This window comes from Pongo abelii, chromosome 1, assembly GCF_028885655.2.
Source record: "Pongo abelii isolate AG06213 chromosome 1, NHGRI_mPonAbe1-v2.0_pri, whole genome shotgun sequence".
Classification (NCBI taxonomy): domain Eukaryota; kingdom Metazoa; phylum Chordata; class Mammalia; order Primates; family Hominidae; genus Pongo; species Pongo abelii.
Window position 1 is genome coordinate 176335550 of NC_071985.2, and position 21478 is coordinate 176357027.

Genomic DNA, 21478 nt, shown 5'->3' on the forward strand with positions numbered 1-21478 from the left:
TTTGGAGGGTTTTTCATGAATAATTCCATTTTTAAGGAATAAGTCACAAGATAGAGTAACGTCTACACAAGTGGACCTGCTGAGAGGATCTGTACTATGAGGATGGTCTGCTCTTAAACTAGCTTGTTCTTGGGAGAGTAGACTGGGCCTGGGTTAAGTTCAGATAATTTAGGGTGAGGCTTTTTGTGAGTTCTGGGAGAATTTCTGAGAAGGAGAAAAGGAAAAATCACACAATTAGTCACAAGTCCAAAAGACTGGGCACATCCTGTTCATCTTTGCTGAGATGCTGCACCACAGAGTCCTCTTGAATTGTGTTGTTTAGTCCTTGACAGTGACACATTAAGTGACCTGTACTACTGGAGGGCTGATGTTGTTTTCAGCCAGCCTTATGCAGCAGTGCTGACCTCAGCATTTAGCCTGGCATTACTTTCCCATGGAGTCAAATCTTCCCTTCTCCAAACCACACACCCACATTTCCCCTGGGGATAAATGGTCCTAAAAGGAAAATCTGATCATGTCAGTCTACTGCCAGATTTTCTCCAGTTGTTCCCCATTGCCCACAGAGTACAGCCCAAGCTCTGTGGCCTGGATGATAAAGCCGAGGCACTCTGGTGCCTGCCCTGTATACTCTAACTCGAGCCTCCTCACCCGCACCACATCCCTCATGTTCCAGTTTCCTAGCCTGCTGCATCTGCATGCACATTCTCCTCTTCAGAGTGCTGAACATCACTTCATTTATGACTCAGCTCAGACAACACCTCCTTGAGAAACCTTCCCTACCCCTTGGCCACAATTGGTCTTTCCCTGCCTTGCAAGAGACCCCAGGACCTTTGATCAGACCCAGGTCTAGACTGTGAGATCCCAGAGAGCAAGGATTTTGTCTTGCTCACAGAGGCAGAAAATCCTGGTGCTTAAAAGCACAGACTCTGAGCCAGCATGACTGGTTTACATTTCTGGCTCCACGTTTACTAGTTGTTCAGAGTTGAGCAAGTTAATTAATTTCTCTGTGTCCCAGTTATCTCATTTATAAAGGAAAAAATAGTACCTACATCTTAACAGTCAAGCGAGGTTTGAATAAATTAATACATTTAAAGAGCTTAGAACAGCTCCATGAACTCAAAGTACAGTTAATTCTACAAACAATAACTTATAGTAATAACAGGTGGACTGTTATGGGTCAAATTGTGTCATCCACCCCTCCCAAACTCATGTTGAAGTCCTAACCCCCAGCACCTCAGAATGTGACCTTATTTGAAAACAGGTTCTTTACAGAGGAGATCAAATGATATGTTTTGGCTGTGTTCCCACCCAAATTTCATCTTGAATTGTAGCTCCCATAATCCTCATGTTTCATGGGAGGGACCTGGCAGGAGGTAATTGAATCATGGGGGTGGGTTTTTCCTGTGCTGTTCTCGTGATAGTGAATAAGTCTCATGAGAGCTGATGGTTTTATAAAAGGCAGTTTCCCTGCACACACTCTCTTGCCTGCTGCCATGTAGGACATGCCTTTTCCCTTCCTCCTTTGCCTTCTACCATGATTGTGAGGCTTCCCCAGCCATGTGGAACTGGGATCCCATTAAGCCTCTTTTTCTTTATAAATTACCCAGTCTCAGGTATGTCTTTATTAGCAGTGTAAGAATGAACTAATACATCAAGTTAAAGTGAGTTCATGAGTAGGAGTTAATCAGTATGACTGATGTCCTTATAAAATTGGGGAATTTGAACCTGGAGAGATGCACAGGGGTGAGACAATGTGAAGATACAGGGAAGACACCATGTGAACATGAAGACAGCCATCTACAAGCCAAGGAGAGAGGTCTGGTACAGATCCTTCCCCCACAACCCTCAGAAAAGAACCAACCCTGCTAGCATCTTGATCTTGGACTTTTGCCTCTAGAACTGTAAGGCAATACATTTCTCTTGTTTAAGCCACATAGTCTGTGGTACTTGCTGTGACAATCCTAGCAACTAATAAATGAACCGTATCAGCAAATAAAACGAGAGAATTTATGTAAATAACTGTGTGCACTACCCTTCCCCCATCAACCTGGGAAGTGTTTTATATCATGTTGTTATTTTGACCTTTCCCAAAATGACAGCTGTGCTTATCTCTTCAGAGAAGAAATCTGAGAAGTGTTTATTGCCCCTCAGCATGGAAAATGCGCAGAAATGATCCTGCGACCATGGTCAGTGTTCCTCCCTGATCACTGAATTCTGGGTTTTAGCTTTTCACATCTGTAAAACCTGAAATAACAAGCCCCTGGGGAGATTTTTAAAGATTCATCAAAATAATGAAACATTTTGTTAAGACCTATTAAATACAGAGAAGTTACAAATAAAGTGCTTCAGAAATAATAATTAAGCAATTTTGTATCATAATACTGGAAAAAGTGGTTTTACTTATTACTCTTCATGGTATTGTTACTGTTAATCATCTTCCCCATTTTACAGATAGAGTAGAATCAGTATTCAAATTCAAACTGTGTCTAACTCGAGAGTCCCCATTCCTAACCATTAGTTTGGTTCTTTTTACCATAGTGATGGTGAATGGCATATAGGACAGAGATTTTTAAAAAAATCTTTAAACTGGAAACCTGAATTTGAGTCTACGTCTGCCATCTACTTGAAATGTGACCTTGAGCAAATCACTTCTCTGAGTTTCAGATTTCCCATCTCTAGGTGTGTCTAATAATAACTATTTGTCTACAAAATTATATAGAATAATGTATTTGAAAGTACTATGAAAAGAATAAAATCCTAGACTAATATTCGTAGTTTTTGATATAATCAAAATTCTCCAATCCAAAATTTGTAGCAGAGCTGATATCAAAATTCAAACCACTTTCTGAGCCCTCTACCCTCCACTTTTGATGAATTAGCCAATGGCTTACCTCAAAGACAAGAGTGTAATCTTAGGCAAGAAAGAAAAAGAAAAAAAAAATGGTTAGGAAAGGTTTTTAACAACTGAAAAGTCGATATAGAAAAACAAAGCAGCATTATCACTTAAACTTTTAAAAGATTAACAGAGAAGAACCACCTTCCACACCCTTTTAAAAAAATCATCCAAAAGTATGTGTTGCTGCTTTTTTTTTTTTTTTCTTTTTTGTCCATTACAACAACCTTTTCTCCAAGTTGTGGTTTGGATGAAATAGCATTGGATTGGGAGTCTCAAGACCTCTGGTTGACTTTGGTCTTTGCCACTTATGCCTGTGTAGGGCAATACATTTCTCTTGTTTGAGCCACATAGTCTGTGGTACTTGCTGTGACAACCCTGTCTTGTTCCAGTGACTGTCTTGAGTCATGGTCCACCTGGAGCAAGGGCTGGCATCATCTCAACAATGGCTGGGTTGTTGACAAACTGCCTGGAGGTAATCTCTGGAATTTCACAGCTGGGTCGCCATGGGCTGGTTTGTTTCAAGATTAGCCCCTGGAATTTCTAAGTAAGCACATAATTAGATAAGCTGGCAGTGCAAGGGAGTGTCAGGTGGGAAGGGAGGGAAAGAAAGTTTTAAAGTGTGTTTCAAGGCTGAAAGCAAGAAAGGAAAAACTTTTAAAATGCATTTTGAAGCTGAATTTCTTGGATACAATACCACTATTCTAGAGTTTCTGAGAGAGAGGAACTCTTATAGAATGTGTGCTTTAAACCTTCAGCTTTTGGGTTTGAATCCCAGTGCTACCACTTTTTGGCTGTGTGAACTTTGGCAAGTTATTTGACCTCTCTGATTCTACCTGCCTGATGACAGTCCCTCCCCTAGCGCTTCTATGATTTAATATATAGAGAACACTTAGAATCATGCCCGGTGCATATCTGTGCTCAGTGAGTGTTAACTCTTGCTGCTGCTGCTGCTGTTGATGATGATGATATCCACTGAAGGAGTTCACCATCTACTGAGAAACAGAAAAGTAAACAGATATTGATAATAAAAGATGGTAAATACAGTGATAGAGAAACACACAGGATGTGAAGGATTGTGGAAAGGGGCAATGTATTCCAAATATAACTCCCTTCCAAAAAATCAGAAAAATGACAACATCACCTGACATTAGAGTCTTATTATTTCCTTTTGTTAATTAACCCAAAGAAAAATCTCTGTTAACGTTCCATTAAGCTGTGCGTTCCAGGCAGCAGTGCCTGATGCATTTTGCCCTTCAATTATTCTGGCTTTTTACATGAAACTGGCATTTCTCAGCTAAATAACAAGGTCTGACCCAGTGCCCATATGACCAACTCAAGGCCATCTCCATTTGGTTTCCTTAGCCTTTATTTAAAGAAAAGTCTTGCTAAAGTTCTCTTCGATATCTTTCAGATTTTGCTGAGAGAAAATGTAGCCTCTGGGAGGGAGTGGAAAATGGGTGTGTGAATTGAGTCTAAGTCTAAACAGAGCAGAACTAAATGTTTACAGAGTGGGTCCCATGCCCCTTGTTCTGTACTAGCATTGTTAGCTGCCTGGGTGGGAAACAGAGGGGAGTGAGGGGAAGAGGGTACTTCATAGGGTAGTTTCACAGAATGACTAGAGCCAAGGGGTACAGACTGGAGTGAAAACTCCAAGAAAACTTCATGGAATGAGTTCTTGTCCGTGAGTGCAGAAGAAGGAGGCAAAATTGGAGCATTTCTATTACTGGAAACTAAAACGCCACCTAACAGAACTGATACAATTTTTCCATCTGAAAATATCAGGTTGATTAATTCTGAACATATTTACTGAAAATGTACTCTGCCACAGTCATTTCATCACTAAAAATCACCACGATCATCATGATAATCACTGTCTTTCTCTTCCTCCTTCTTTCCCTCTTCCCCCTCCTCTTTCTCTTCCTTCTCCCCTTCCTCCTCCTCCTTTCTCTCCTCTCTCTTTATCCACATCACAACTATCTTCAACAAAATATCATTATCGTGGGTTTGCTTTGTGTCAGGCACCAGCCCAAGGTTAATGTCTATGGCATTCCTAGGATGTGAAAAGCTGTATCCCCATTTCACTGATCAGGAAGTAGGAAAAGAGAGAAGTGAAATAGCTTTGTAAAGGTGACAGAGCCAGAATTTGGAGAGGTAGGATTTCACCTTAAGACTTTTAAATCCAAAGCCCATGTTCTTAACCCTATTGCTGCACTTGAAGTTGCTCCTAGTCTAGGGAGGAAGGGGAAAAAATGTAAAGAAACAATTAGAATGTAATAAACACTGCAATGGAGCAGGGACAGGAGCTCTAGGAGCACAGGGAGTGGCCACCCCTCACTGCATCCCTGATGGAAAGTTTCGTCGGGGACTTGCAGCTGGGTTGAGTCAAGTAAAACAAATATTTTTCGACAATAAACATGGGTAAGAGCATTCTGGAAAGAGAGTGACATGTGTGCAAAAGCATGGAGGCATTCATTCCTTCAGCAAATATTCACGGTGTCTTCTCTGCTCTGGTCACTATGTTAGGAAACCCAAGGGGGAATAAAAGAAGAGCGAATCTGGTGAAGTGGATGAACTAGAAGAGGTAAGACTGGAGGTAGAGAAAAAAAAATCAGAGGGAGAGAGAAGAGGAAAATAGCTGTTAATAATATATTTGTATTATGTTTTACAATTTACAGTGCATTTTCACATGTCTAGAACACTACCTTGTACATAGTTGGCACTGAACTAGTAATTGAATGAATGATCTCTGTAGACCTTTAAAGTTACCCATTTGCCTAAAAGTTCTGTGAGAACAGAGAACATTTGTTCACAACTATCACCACTGAAGTCTGCAGTGAGGCCACTGAGTTGCACAACTCCAATAGGTCTGTTCACATGGTGGCGAATGTGAATGGTCTCTGTGATCACAATGTGAATAGTGATGTAGAACTATTGTATGCTATATTTATATCTATATATGTGTATGTGTGTGTGTAACAACATAATAGATGTACAACTTGGTAGCTTGGATTCACATCTAACATAGAGGATTAACATTTATCGATTAAGCTAATGAATGAAGAAGGCAGGCAAGAAGTCTAGACAGAGATTACCATCATTCAGCTTCTTCTCCATGCAAGGATCATTAGCGAAATCTCTGCTGTAAACCAGCATATCCATTTCACAGATGGAGATGAGATATAACATGACTGCCTTAGAATACAGATCTACTCAGGGCTCTCCAAGTTAATGCTTTTCTATTACAGCATACAGTACAGTTTCTCTTTAAAGCCATCAGTGCATGGTTTCCTCCAAAGGGCCAAGGATGCTTCTTTCCTAAGAAACCAGCTGGGCTGCAGAATATGTTGCTGGCCCCTCACAGCTGGCAACCTCCCAAGGTGAAGGAAATTGGGAGCTGGTGCCAGGAGTCTTTGTCAGGTATTGGTGTGTAACTAATTGCTGCTGTAAACCTTTCTCACAAGAAGGTCTGGCTTTGTAAGTTCTTGGAGTAAAGAAGATCCTGAGGTTTACTGAGTGAATTAGAAGAATACATATTTAGAAAGCAGAAAGGCTGTCAAGCATCAATTTTGGCTGAAAACATTTTGTCCCAGATAAAGGGTCTTTCAAACACCCTTTAGTTGCATTTCTTGACTGATTGCAGCCAAGAATTGGGACTGTAGGAGTATGCTAGAAAGAGCTAGGGGATCGAGGTCAGTAGGTGTAGTTCTGCTGTTTACTAGCTCTTTGATCTTAGGCAAGTAAGTTGGCTTGACCCCTCCAGCTTTAATTTCTTCATCTGTAAAATGGAGTTCATCACTTCTCTAATGCTGTATAGTGGCAGAGTAAACAAAATAATGTATGAAAAGGGCCTAACCCAGTGTGGTATAGTAAAACAGTCTGGAGTATTGGAATCCGACCTCGTTGTTAAATCCAAACTTACCTCTTGACAACAATGCAAACTTTGACAACACCGGTAATAATAATGATGACAATAATAATCGTAAGTAGCTAACACTTCTAGAAAATATACTATGTACCAAATACTGTGATTCACACTTAACTTGGATTGTCTGAATTAATTGGCAATATAGTAAATACTATTATTGTTGCCATTTTATTGATGGGAATGAAAGTTAAAATCATCTAGCTGAAAATGAAAGGGCAGGGATCCAAACACACACATCTGATTCCAAAGTCCAGAGCATGGTTTTCAATCCCTAAGCCAAACTTACTTTCTCTCCAAGCCTCAGTTTCTTTATCTATAAAATGGGAATACCAACGCTTACCAATCTTGCTGGGTTGTTAGAAGAATCTGAGGTTCTGTCTCTGAATTGGAGATGCACTGCATCTACTGCAGTGGTGCAAGCTCAGTAATTAGTGGGGTGTGGTAATGGGTGACATAGAAGTAGCGGAGGCGATAATGATGAGCATGATGATAATGACTGGCACTCCAGATCTTAAAAATGACTTCCATTGCTATTATTGGAGAAATAGGGTCCTGAATAGACAAAAAACCAGACAGGGGCTCCTTTATCTTCTTTAAAAAGCAAAAACATCTAACATCTGTAAAACCTGCCCCAAATGCATTTAGAATGGTGTCTCTGATTTCTTTTACTGTTTCTTCATGCAGCTGGGACTCTAATATAGAAAACAAATCTAAGAAATTAAAATGGCCACATCGGCTGAGGAGTTTACATCATAGCTGTGGAGTAAAAGCAATAAAGTGGCTCAAAGAGGTTATTCAACCCTTCTTTTTTCAGTGTTCATTAAATTGCACTTTAAATAAAACTGTCATAAACCTAAAAGACACTGAGTGACTGTTCTGTCTGCAGCAGGAGAGGGCAGCAGGGAGAGCAGGAAACCCTTTCAAATAAGGACGCTCTGTGGTTGGTTTTTCCAGCTCCCTGGCAGGCAGTTTCCAGTGAAGCCTCCTGTTCTTGCCCCAAGTTGCGATGCTGAGTGAGTGTGGGGCATGTAATCAGGGATAGGCTGTAATTGGGTTGTTGGAGGACTTGGCATGTTTGCAGAGACCATAAATTCTGACTTCAGGCCGTGATCCCCAGACTGCCAACTAAGTTAAACTTGAGCCTTTTGCTGAAAGCTACATTTTGAACTTGGCACCTGAGGGTATATATGGCCCAACTTTTCCTCTGAAACCCTTACCCTCACCACAAAATGCAGTTAAATGTTGCTTAAGTTTTAGTATCTTGAAGCAATATCAACCCATAGTATTTTTCGGTTTTGGCTGATTTCCTAAAAGACATCATAAACCCCATTTATTTGCAATGAATAGTTATCTCCCTTTGTTTTTCACTTTGCTTTGGGGGTTCTCTATAGGCCTGTGCCTTGAGTGAGGGGAATTGAAGGTTGCAAAATATAATTTTGATATTCATGATCTCCCAGTATGTTCTGTGCAGGAATTTTGAACCATAAATATGTAAATTTGTGTTGTTAAGTTTGTTTCTAGTGGCCTGTGAGACCTTTCAAGGGGCCACCCTAGCCCTATTTCTCCTTCCCATCTCACATTTCAGCCACACTCCCCACTCCAGAAACCCACACATGCCAGACTCTCAGGTTTAGGTCTTTGAAATGCCATCTCCTCTACCATTACTTTCAATGGCAAAAACCACAATTACTTTGCACCAACCTAATATAATCTCATTCCCCCTTTTGACAGCCAAGTTCCTATTTGTTCTTTATATCTGTCTCACTTTCTCTGGAAAGTTCTCTCTGTCCCCAGTCTGGTTAGGTGTTCCCTGTCCTACCTCTGGTACTGCTCCATCACAGCAGGGACCTCAAGGTGTTGTCATCGTCTGTTTATGTGTCCATCCTTTCCATGAGACTGTGAACCTCAGGACAGCAAGGCCTGTGTCTGCCTCATGCATTTCTGTTACTTGTAGTAGGAATACAACAAATAATTGTTGGATGAGTCTGGAAAAGATGAGGGAAAACACTGTTATTAAGGAAAAGGCATGTCGTATAGCATAAAGTTGATTTTAAAACACCACAGGTGTATTAGTCCATTTTCATGCTGCTGATAAAGACTGGGTAATTTATACAGGAAAAGGTGTTTAATGGACTTACAGTTCCATATGGCTGGCGAGGCCTCACAATCATGGCAGAAGGCAAGGAGGAGAAGTCACATCTTACACAGATGGCAGCAGGCAAAGAGAGAGAGAATTCATGCAGGGGAGCACCCCTTTATAAAACCATCAGATCTCTTGAGACTTATTCACTATCATGAGAGCAGCACAGGAAAGATTTGCCCCCATGATTCAATGACCTCCCACTGGGTACCTCCCACAACATGTGGGAATTCAAGATGAGATTTTGGTGAGGACACAGCCAAACCATATCAACAGGCTTTGTTGTCAGGGCTGGGTTCAGATCTTGGCTTAGCACTCATTTGCTATGTGTCCTGGTAAGCTTCAGAAAGCTCTGATCCTGACTTTTGCCATCTTCAGGGGGCACAGCACAGAAGCCAATTGTAAGGATTATGGTAATTGAGACAACATAAACATGCTGCTATGTGCAGTGCCTGGAAATGCATTAACATAATAAGCACCTTTCATTTTCTTTTATCTAGAATTACTCCTAATTTTTCCCCAGTTACCCCACCCACAAATATACAATAAATGCTTTCTAATCTTCTCAGTTTAATTCAAAAGGACACGTATTGTCCATCTACTCTCTGTGTGCCTAGGCACAGTGACAGAAGCACAAGTGAAAAGAAAATCTGATCCATATGTGCGAGTGGGGTGTGGTAAAGCAGACACATATGTAAATCACTTTAATCAATAAAATTAGATAAGTGGAAAGACAGAGGGAAGCAGAAGGTACTAAAATGGAGCAAGTACACACGCTTGGCCCAACCTTAGAAATGGAAAAGGCTGCTGGGAGGGATTGGTAACTCAGCTAAATCTCAAAAGATGAATATGTTTAGCCAGGCAAAAAAAGGTAGAAGGGCATTCTGGGCAGGAGCAACAGCAGATGCACAGAGGCAAGTTCAGATTTACTGGAGGGGTGAGTTAGAGGCAGGAAGTGGTGGGAAGTGAAGCTGGAGATGTAGACAGGAAAAGATCAGAGAAGACCTTACATGTTTGGCTAAGGAATATATAATTTACCAACAAGGTAACAAGGAGCCATTGAAAGGTTTTAAACAGAGGAGTGGCATGATTGAAACTGCACCTTATTTATTTATTTATTTATTGAGATGGAGTCTCACTCTGTCACCCAGGTTGGAGTGTAATGGTGCCATCTCAGCTCACTGCAACCTCTGCCTCCTGGGTTCAAGCCATCCTCCCCAATCAGCCTCCCGAGTAGCTGGGACTACATGCATGCACCACCATGCCCAGCTAATTTTTGTTTTGTATTTTTAGTAGAGATGGGGTTTCACCATGTTGGCCAGGCTGGTCTTGAACTCCTGACCTCCAGTGATCTGCCCACCTCGACTTCCCAATGTGCTGGGATTACAGGCATGAGCCACTGCATCTGGCCTGAACCTGCGCTTTAGATGCATCATTGGCATGAAATTAATTTGTAGTTCTCAAAGAAAGCCTTTCAAAAGATCATCCCCTCAGGAGGTTATTACTCCAGAAATATATTCACTCATTTCGTTTGCCGTTAGTTTGGTAAATACTTATTGAGTATTACTAGGAGTAAATTTTCATGCTTGAACCTGTAGGCTCCACAAAGGTGAGCATGTATTTCTACCTGACCTCAAGGAGCTCATGGAATATAGGGCAGATGAAGCATCTACTTGAATAATTGTAGTAGGATATGGAAAGTGGCAAAGGGCATAAGACCAAAAGAGATTTGCAGATGAAGTGCTATAAGACATGTTTTCAAATCTATTCCTTGGACCAGGTGCTGAGCTGGCCACACAGTAAGCACTCAAGGTTATTTATAAAATATGGACTCCTCGAAGCTTCTGTTTCAGTGGGGCAGGCTCAGGAGTCCCCAGGATATTCCCATGCACAGCCAGGATTAAGAACCATTGCTAGAAGAGGTCTGAGGAGAGAGAGGTTAAGTTTTGAAGAGGCCATTGATGGCGGAAGCATGTAAGCTGTGCCTAAAAGAATGAGTAAAATTTGGGCAGTAGATTTCGTGCAATGACATTCTGGACATGCCAGATGGCAGGTGAAGCGTGGGCTGTGATGGGATGCAGGAAAACAAGGCCCACACTAGAGGGAGCCCAGGAGTTCCACGTGACTGCAACATAAAGCCGTGTGGTGGTGGTTTGGGACCGTATCAAGGAGGTGAAGGAATTAGCACTTTAACTGATAGATACTTGTGAAACACTATATTATTTTTTTAAACAGAGTGACATTTTAGACTGGAATTGTATTTTAGAGCCATCAGATCCCTGCGACATTTTTGTGTGAGGCTGGGTTACCAGTTAGAAAATGTTTGCAAAAATCTAAGCAGCAGAAGACAACCTGCTGAACCAGGGAATAACTATCAGTCCAGCTACCATTGATTATGCCTGGAGCTGAATAATTATTTTGCTTTTTCTTCTTCCTTCTTAAAAAAATGTGAGGAAGTGGATAGGGAAAAGTTCATGATCTCGTTACCCACAATTCCAAAATCCAATAAGCTCTGAAACCCACTAATTTTTCATAACTTTTTTAGTTTCAAAAGCCTGCCTGAACCAACATGAGACAATTTATCGTCTTTATTTATCTTGCATTATATGAACATTAATATGTTTTCCTATAGAAATGGTAACATGTTTGATCACTGCATGCTGTCTCAGACCACACTAGGATTTACATATACAGAATTTGTAATATATTACCTTTCTAAAATTGGAAAAAATTTGAATTCCAAAGTATACTTGGTCAGAGGATTTTGTAGGGATTGTAGAGATAAATTAGTGCTGAAACTAAATCTGAGAGAATCCAAGCAATGTTTCAAAGAAAAAGGAAGACATGAAGACTGGGGTCTTGTGCAGGGGAAGAAATGGATGGAAGAGGTTTTATAGAGAGGCTGCTAACACACAAATTTTCATGTTGATGCTAGGAAGATGATCGTGTTGATGTCAATGTACTATTGGAATTCTTGGATGAAAGTTCTAATGGCTCTGTAATTGGTGATGGATGGACAGAAAGGCCTTCATGACAAGGAGTGTAGGCAGATGCAGACAACAAAGTGCAAGGTGATATGATCTTAAATCCACCGAAGGGTTCCCCACACCAAAATATTTCCTCCTTTCTTATTGCCTTGAAAAGGCAACTGAGATTCTTCATTACTTCATTGAATGAAGGCTTTGAAGTCCCTAAACTTTTGAAGGCTCCTGGGAAGAATAATGGCTTTCTTCCTCCTGCTCCACTCATTTTATACTCTAGCTGCTCCAATCTGAAAATACAATGGAACTGCACACCTCCATGCCTTGTCTATGCTGTTCCTTTAGCCTAAAATGTCTTGATAGCCCTTTTCTCTACAATGGAAACTCACTCATCCTTCAATCTTACTTCCTTTGGGAAGGATTTCCTGAATGGGCCAAGCTAAACTAATTCTTCACTATATTTTCATTGATACCTTGCACAGTACTTATAGCTAGGTAATTGCTTGCATAACTACCTTCTCTAAATGGGGATGAAGTGTTTTGAATTGCTCCAGCCTAGCTATCAGCTGAAGATACAATGATGGAAAGGCATAGTCCTTGTATTGAAAAAGATGAGGTTTAGTGGGAGAAGCAGACCAATAAGTAGTTATGATAAGATAGAATGTGATAAGCACCAAAACAGAAGTAAGCAGAGAGAGGTACTTGTTCCAGATGGGGAAGAAGCCAGGAGGATTGGAAAAGCAGTGCCTTACATGAGACTTGAATGAGTAGGAGTTGCCCACTGTGTTGTTCTCCTGCTCACAACTTTTAGAGGCTCCCCATTGCCTATGGAATAAAATCCTAACTCCTTCACTTGGACTCCAAGTTTCTGCATGCTCCCACTCTAACAGACAATTCCAGCCCCTAAAAACTGCAAAGTAGATAGGAGCTACCCTGGGTTTAATTCTGCCTCTGGTACAAATAAAGAGTAGGAAGAATGTTTAACCAAGGTTAGAGTTCTAGGCACATTTCATGCCTTTTATCCATACCCAAGTAACTGTGGAGTGGGAGATAGGCAAGAATTAAGATGTATTCCAGAGACTGATTCTCACGATGGTCTATGGAACCCAATCTGGGTACACAGGGAAATGAAGATGGGATGGGATAATAGAGAAACAGTGTTAAGGCCCATGAGGCTAATGCATTGCTGGAGTTGGAGCATCAGAAAAGGCAAGTGGGTAAGATGAAAGGGGGTGTCCAGGAGTAGGGTACTTGAAATTGATGTGGTGGAGATGGTTCATTTATTACTTATAGCAGGGTCTAAGGTGTATCTGTGGAAATTAGTGCCCAAAGTAGGGTGAAAGATGAGATCATCAGAAATGAGGCCAAAGTGTTGGAAGGATTATCTGCATGGATTTGGAATTTGCTTATTGTCATGAGAATAGTAATAGAGAGAGAGGAGTGAGCTGGGTGCTTAAATCTTTAATAAATAAAAGGGAGTGATCAGGAATATTGTGGAAGACATCAGTGGGAAGCAGTAGGTTTAGTTTGATAGGCCCTTTGCAGGAGTTGGTGTCATTGAGGAAGAAAAAATAATTTGAAAGCAGCAGTGACAAGCTAAGAAAACACTTTACTCCACTTTCTGACCCAGGAATAGACGCGAGTGGAAGAAGAAAGCCACGCTTGGGAGAGCACAAGAAGAGCCATTTCTTCAGGAGAGAGATGAGTTCGAGTTAGAGCAAAAAGGTAGAGGGCAAGTTTGTAGAAGAGCTTGAGGACATGAGGAATTTTGCAGACTGAGGGTTAGGGTGGTCAGGGAAGGGTGAGAAATGGGATTCAATTGGTGATACTGTAGAGGTCTGCGGGGAATAAGGCCCTTTGTTACTGACCAGCTTCATTTTCTCATGGTGACCAAGGTAAATGGGGATGTAAGTCTCACTGGCCTTATGTTTTAGGGCAAGACAAGTCATTGGCTAACTATTGCCTACCACTCAGGATGGGGGCTTAGGCAGCATTAGTGGTAATGCACGGGGTATTGAGGTGAGGAAAAGCATGTGGTGTATTAGGACCATCAAGACTCTGGGGCTGCCTTTGCAGTCTGCAGTGGGCAGTGTCATGGCTGAGGAACAGCAGGTGGCATATGTGCTTGCAACTAGAGGAGGCGCAGTCTCACCAAGAGCACTGGCCAGGGGCTGGGCACTAAGGGACTTTGTAACACTCAACTGAAACCTTACACCCCGTGTGGTGAGTATTATTGGCCCCATTTTACAGATGCAGAGAGATTTAGTAGCTTGTTCAAGGTCACACATTTAATGGAGCTGGTATTCTTGCTCATACCCAACCTGGAGGTGAAAAGTACTCGTGTGACCTGACAGATAATGGAGGTGCAATGATTTTATTTTATTTTATTTTATTATTTTTTGCCTTTACATAGGAAGCTTTTAATCTTTCTAACCTAAAGCTTTAACCTTAACTAACAACTACGGTGTCAGTTCAGTTCTGTTGTTCCTATCCCTTCATAGGAATTAATCATTGGTACCAAGAATACAGACAGTTTCACCATTATTATACCTCTTATAGTAGTGAAGGTTGAATTGAAGCCCTTTTAGTCATGAAGGGTGACTCAGATGCTATATTTAATCGACTTTTACTTCTTTCCATCTTAGATAGGATTTGACAGCTACTACTGCCTCTCTTCCTGGGCTCGTAATTTCTTGGCTTCTGCTGCCTTCTCTTTGCCTTGGATTTTGAGTTTACATATTCCTTAAGGCTCTTGGATTTGCTTACCACAGAGGAATGTTCAGACTTGTGATAAACCATTGCTGTTGACGTTGCCATTGTTTCTCCCTGTGGAAGGCAACAGTTAGCAACGTGCAGACATTCAGAAATGAGTTAACCTTTATTTTCCAATTAAGAAATGTGCATAGAAATAGTATCTTCTCCTTTTGGAACTTACTTTATGTATATTTTTATGACCGCATTCACTTACCAAGCCACTATTAACTTATCGAGCACCTGCAGTCCTTGTCCAAGGCAGCTTGCTGTGCTGTGCAATGAATGCCATTGTAGATGTAAGGCAGAAAGCAGTGACACAGAGAGGGTTACCTAGCAGCCCGTGGCAGCAGGGTAAACTCAGGAGAGGATGAAATGGCTGTCTGTGCCATGCTTTATAAAGCAGAGATCAAAACATGTGATTTGACACAGAATTTATTATCATTTGCAAACTTACTTTGAAAGGGTATAACACTGAGTTTTGTTATTTGGTTCTGAATTTTCCCACCACCTTTTAAATTACATTAAATCAAAACTATCTTGAAAAACCCAAGATACATGGTCACAATGGCCATGTAATTTATTAAAATTTTTAAAACTATGCCAGTTATATTAAGTAAAATCTTTTGCTCATGTCAGTATAAATAAATAAAAAGTCTGAGAAAGTGTCTTAAAAGCCAATGCAAATTGGCTTCCTGGGATTTTTGTTTGTTTCAATGGTGTGATTAGAGCTACATTTTTGACATAATTTCTAAAGTAAATGTGACATATACAAAATTGATTATGATATTTTTATGAATTAATAGAAGAATTTTAAATTGGAGCTAAATTTATAAGAAAGGTATATTTGTCAATATATTTGGATATTTATTGCAGAATAAATAAAAGCAGTCCTGGAGTTACACAGACTTGGATTTAAATTCTCTAACTATGTAAACTGGGGAAAGTTACTTAACCTCTCTGTTAGTCTATCCATAAAACAGGGTCAGTAACAATTGCCTAATTGGTGGGGTTATTGTGGAAATTAATTCAGACGTCATATATAAGGGTTGTTAAGGATGATGAGGATAGAAAAAAATATAGTTATCTCTGCAACTAGCAAAGGGGAAAATATCTTCCCAAGAAGAGGAGGTTACAGCATTTATGCTCATGTGATCAGGTATTAGCTTGTTTCTAGAAAATTATGGCCAAAAGAGTTTCCAGACCCACCAAGCAAATTCTTGGGTTAGAGGAGTCCAGAATAGAGCATATGGGCCCCAAAGCCAGATTGTATGAGTTTGATTGCTAGCTTTGACCCTTCCTTGCTGCGTGACCTTGGACAAGTCACATAGGCCCTCGATGCCTCACTATCCTTGTCTGTATCCTGAGAATACATGGGTTTAAATTAGTGAATGTATATGAAGTGCTTAGAACAGTGCCTCGTATATGGTAATATTACGTGTTTGCCCATTTTTGTTATTGTTATTATTATCATTATTCCTTAGATTCCTGTAACATAAACATTGAATAAAAGACATCTGTTTGATGGAGTCTTTTTTCCTAGTGACTAAATACATTCATCTAAATATAACAATGCCACACTTAAAGAGCTGAGATTCAGACTTCTATTTCACTCTGGTCTCTCCATTCTTCTGAAATAGCAATGTCTTTGTTTTTCTTGGCTGCTTCCTCCTTGGTTAATTTCCATATCAAAGAGATAAACCTCTTCTGTTTAGAGGACACCACTGTCTTTTATCTTAGGTTGTTCCCACAATATCTCTGGAATTGTTTTGGCCTGTACTTCCCAGATGGGTATTTGAGGCTTGCCCAGTACAAATCAAAAGTACCAGGCTATTTTCCAGGGCTATTTTTAGGGCTGTCTTTTGACATGATAGCAATTAGATCATTTGTTTCCGTGGGCATTCTAATCTGCTTTCACAAAGATGACACAGGAAAAAATTAAGATTCTGCTGAGTTACGGTTCATGTATTATGAGAACCAGCTAACTTTTCTAAATATCTGTTCACTGATTCATTCATTCACCAAGGATTTTGTGGGTCACTTCTGCCACTGCTGGGGATACCAACATAAATAGGATACTGGCCCTGTCTTAAAGGGGTTCTGAAAGACTAGTGAATTAAGGATTCATTCCTTCACCACATTTTTATTGAGGCACTGGCACTACAGCAGTAGGCAAATACTGAAATACAAACAAAGTACCCACCTTCAAAGAGTTTACATTCTGATGGAGGGAGACAGACCATCTGATGGGTTTTGAAAGGTGCTATAAAGAAAAACAAACCAGGCTGTATGGGCCAGTGTGTTTTGTTGTTGTCGTTGCAGATAATCTAACCTGTTATTGTAAATATGAATGGAAAAGGATTTACAAGAAGTTATTTTAGGAATTTCCAGAACTTGCAAGAAGCTTAGATGCTAGAGCTAAGGGAATGGGGTGGTTCCTATGTGAACCCATCGATGCTGCTACCCACCACATAGCACAGGAACCTCTGCCACAGCTGCTCCCCAAAGCACATGCTATTCCCTGAGCGGCGACACCCTCAGGGGCTCATTTACCAAGCTATGGACACCTCTGTTGGGCAAAATTCCAGATGAAAGAGCTGGAATTCCAAGTAGTTCCAAGCTTCCCAGGCTCTGTGCTAGGGGAAGGCTCACAAGAAAGGGTTGGATGAGCCAGTGTATACCCAGGGTAAGGTAGGTAGAGGGTGAAGGAGAGATGCTGCTTTACCTAGAGTGGTCGTGAAAGAGGAATCAGTTAGAAATTGCCTTTAGCTGCTCACCAGGAAACCCATCAGTAGTTCCTCACCCACCGTGAAGATTAAGCCTGATAACATTAAGACTTGGCCTCTCCTTTCTTCTCCAGCCTTGTATACCATGCACTGGGGCTTCAGTTATGTGAAATTGCTGCTGCTTCCCATGTACATCATGCTGTTTCCAAGGTTGTGCCTTCTGTGTTCATGCTCTGGGCTGCCTTCCTCTGTTCTTTGCTTGGCTGACTGTTTAAGCTGGGGAATCTCCTCTAGGAAACCTGCTTGGCAACAGGGTTTGCATCATAAGCCCCTTTTCTATGTTCCCTCCACAGACTTTGTGCCATATATTTAATAATTCCCTGTATTATGTTAAAACAACCAATTTGTGTCTGTCTCCTTCATTTTCTGAGTTCTGAAAGGTCGGGGTTGCCTCATTCATCTTTGTAACCCTAGTGCCTAGTGCATAGTAGACAAGCAATAAATATTTTGAGATGACACGAGTTAAATTTTGAACGAGCAGGAGTGTGCTACTTCAAGAAATTAGAGAGAAAGATGAGCATTGCAGGCAGCACATTCAAAGTTACAGCTATATGAAAGGGCAAAACAGGTTTGGGAGAATGTCAGCAATTTAGTGAGGCTAGAAGGAAGAAAGCATGTTGGGGGAAGGCCCAATGTGATGTTGGAGCATTAAGAGGGTCGGGATTAGGATGGGTCTTATGTGCTAAGCAAAAGAATTTGAGCTTATTTGAAAGCTTTGGGGGTGCTAAATTGAAGGTTTTAAAACATGTAAGGGACTTACATGATCAGATTTGTTTTTAAAGAGGTTTGTCTAACAGCTGAGTAAATGGTGGATTACAGGGGCTCAGAATGGAAGCAGAGAGACCATGAAGAAGTCATTCCAAGCAGTAAGTGAGGAAGAATCGAAGGGAAGTGCTCATGGGCTGCTTAAGAGTTCAGATAAGTGGGATTTGGGGATTGACTAGCTGCAGCAGCTGAAAAATGGAGCATGGTTTTAACCAGAAGGACCCTATAGCCACCTCCCAAACCATCTTCATGCAGTTTTCCTCATGTCCTCAAACCTGAACTTCTACCTATGGGTGATGGATAATAAAAACCAAAGGCATCACATCTATTTCCCATCGATTGTAAGGAAAATAAAGTCTAAATATTAGTGCCGGAAGGGGCTTTGGAGATCACCCAAACTAACATTTAATTTGATGTATGGCTGAGCTAGAGAGAAGAAATTACTTTTCTACTGTAGCTCTGAAAATCAGTGGTAGGCACCAAGTCACTATTGCATCATCTGTTTAATTCTCCACATAGCACTTTGTCTCTAATATTTTCTTGTGTAATTGCTTATTTTCTGTCTCTCCTTGACATTACAACAGAGCCCTTGACTGTCTAAAACAATGTTTGGTCTGTATGTAGATACTTAATGAACATGCGTTGAAAGAGTAAAGAGCCAGGTATAATCAGGTTTGCTCCCCGCTGAACCAGTTTTCTTTGCACAGGACCTTGGTTTGGAGGTTATCAAATCCATAATTCTATTTCATACTAGGGCTTTGCTTAATTAATCCTACAGAGACTAAAATCTAAGCAACAACATTGTACAGTAGTTGTCCATGTGGCTTCAAATAGTGAAGAACTGAAAATAATCATTATATTACTTTAAAAATATTAACCACTGACAAACTCATAACCATTAGGATAGCTATTGTAAAAAAAAAAAAAAAAAAGTGTTGATGAAGATGTGGAGAAATTGGAACCCCTGTACACTGTTGGTGAGAATGTAAAATGGTGCAGTTGCTATGGAAAACAGAAGGGAGGCTCCTCAAAAATTAAAAATAGAATTACCATATAGTCCAGCAATTTCACTTCTAGGAACACAACCAAAAGGACTGAACATAGGATCTCAATGAGGTATCTGTACACCTATGTTTATAGAAGCATCATTCATAATAGCTAAGATATGGAAGCAACCTGACTCTCTACTGATGGATGAATGGATAAACAGGATGTGTTATATATACACTATGATATATTATTTAGCCTTAAAAAGGAAGGAAATTCTAACACATGCTTCAATATGGCTAAACCTTGAGGCCATTGTAATAAGTGAAATAAGACAGTTACAAAAAGACAAATACTCTATGATTCCTCTTATACAGTACCTAGAATAGTCAAATTCAGAGACAGAGTGTAGAATGAGAGGGTGGAATATGGACTTATTTAATGGGTATGGAGTTTTATTTTTGCAAGATGAAAAGAGTTCTGGAGATTGGTTACACAACAATGTGAACCTACATAATACTGCCAAACTGTACACTTAGAGATGGTTAAGATGACATGTTTTATGTGTATTTTACTACAATATAAAAAATATTTATCACTGAGGTGTGTATGTGTGTTATCTCATTTGATTCTTACAATAACACTGAACTGCTGTCAGAAATATAAGTTTCACTTTATAGTGAGGAAAATAAGGCTCAACAAAGTGAAGTGAATTGCCCAAGACATGTAAGTGGAAAATGGATAAGTGGAGTTTCACACTCAGATCTCCTGATTTCATGCCCAGTGCTGGCTTCTGCCACGTCAGGGGAGAGAAAGTATGGTTAAATTAACTTGTCTGCTGGCTGTGTGTTTGTGTGTGTGCCTGTGCATGTGTGTGTGTGTTAGAGAGATAAAGAGAGAACAGAGAGATGAAAAAGGAGGGAGAGTGCATGTACTTAAGCTCCCGGACACTTGCTTCATGCTTCTTGTTCAATTTCCCTCACTTCCAAAATCTTCAGAAGGCAGGTGTGAGTCAACTGTAAATATGGTGAGAAAAGATCGCCCAACATTTCCTAAGCTGCCAAAATCAAAAGTCACTGCCATGGAGATAGTCTGTGTAAATGAAATTTAAAACCTTTAAGACTATCCAGGAGAGGATAGTGGCTCTTATTTTTTGCAATGGCTCCATTAGACATTATCCTACTTCCTGTGAAAGCAAAAGATGACAGAACACATTTACAAAATCTAATGCGGTCTAGTGGGAGGAAGAAGGACCAGCAGGCAGAGCATGGAGCAGGAGTTAAGCCTACACCTACCTGGCCGGACCACCAATCAACTCACTGTATAAACCCAGTCATGCTCCTTCCTCTGCCGCAAAGATTGGGCTCCCATTACTACCACAATTTTCATATACCAAATTGGAGCTGAATTTAGAGGGAAGAGCATGATCATTTTCCAAGAGGAGTTAAAAATGCAAGAGGGTCATCTAGCCTCTTATAAAGAACTTTTCTTTATCATGGGCCTACTATGTGTCAGGCACTGTAATGGACATTTCACCTATAATGGCCCTAATCCTGCTATACTGTTTGACGACTTATTTTTATAAGGCACTTAGAGGGAAGATCAAGTTTCCCAGAGTATTTCCCTAGAGGATAAAGAGTGGAGTCTTCATATGAACATAGGTCTGTCTAGTTCCAAAGTTTGTTCTTTTCTCCATACCATAGCGTTAAGTTCAACAGCCAAGATATAAAAAGCTATGGAAGTACCAGGGAGACAGGAAAGAAGTTAGCTGTGTCTGTCATCCACAGGTGAAAGCTCTTTTTTTTTTTTTTTTTCAACTTTCATTTTCGGTTCAGGAAGTACAGGCACATGTTTGTTACATGGGTAAATCATGGGTAAATTGTGTGTCACTGAGGTTTAGTGTATGAATGATTCCATCACCTAAGTAGTGAACATAGTACCCAATAGGTAATTTTTCAAACTTTATCCCCTTTTGTTCCTTCACCCCTCTCATAGTCTCCAGTGCCTTTTGTTTTCATCTTTATGTCCATGTGTACTCAGTGTTTAGCTCCTACTTGTAAGTGAGAACAAGCAGTAGTTGGTTTTCTGTTCATGTCCTTTGTCCATTTAATAATGGAGTTATTTTTTTTTTGCATATTGAATTAAGTTCCCTAGGTGAAATATTGATGGATTAGTAGGCAGTGAAGTGCAAGAAAGGTTTTGACAAGCTGATGAGGATGCATTTTGTGAGGCAAGAACACAAAGCCA

General features: G+C 40.5%; 1 protein-coding gene across 2 annotated transcripts in view; it reads left to right on the top strand.

The window, feature by feature from the left end:
- Nucleotides 1-21478, top strand: part of FYB2 (FYN binding protein 2) — a 109670-nt gene that overhangs the window by 12033 nt on the left and 76159 nt on the right. The gene's annotated exons all lie outside the window — the stretch shown is intronic.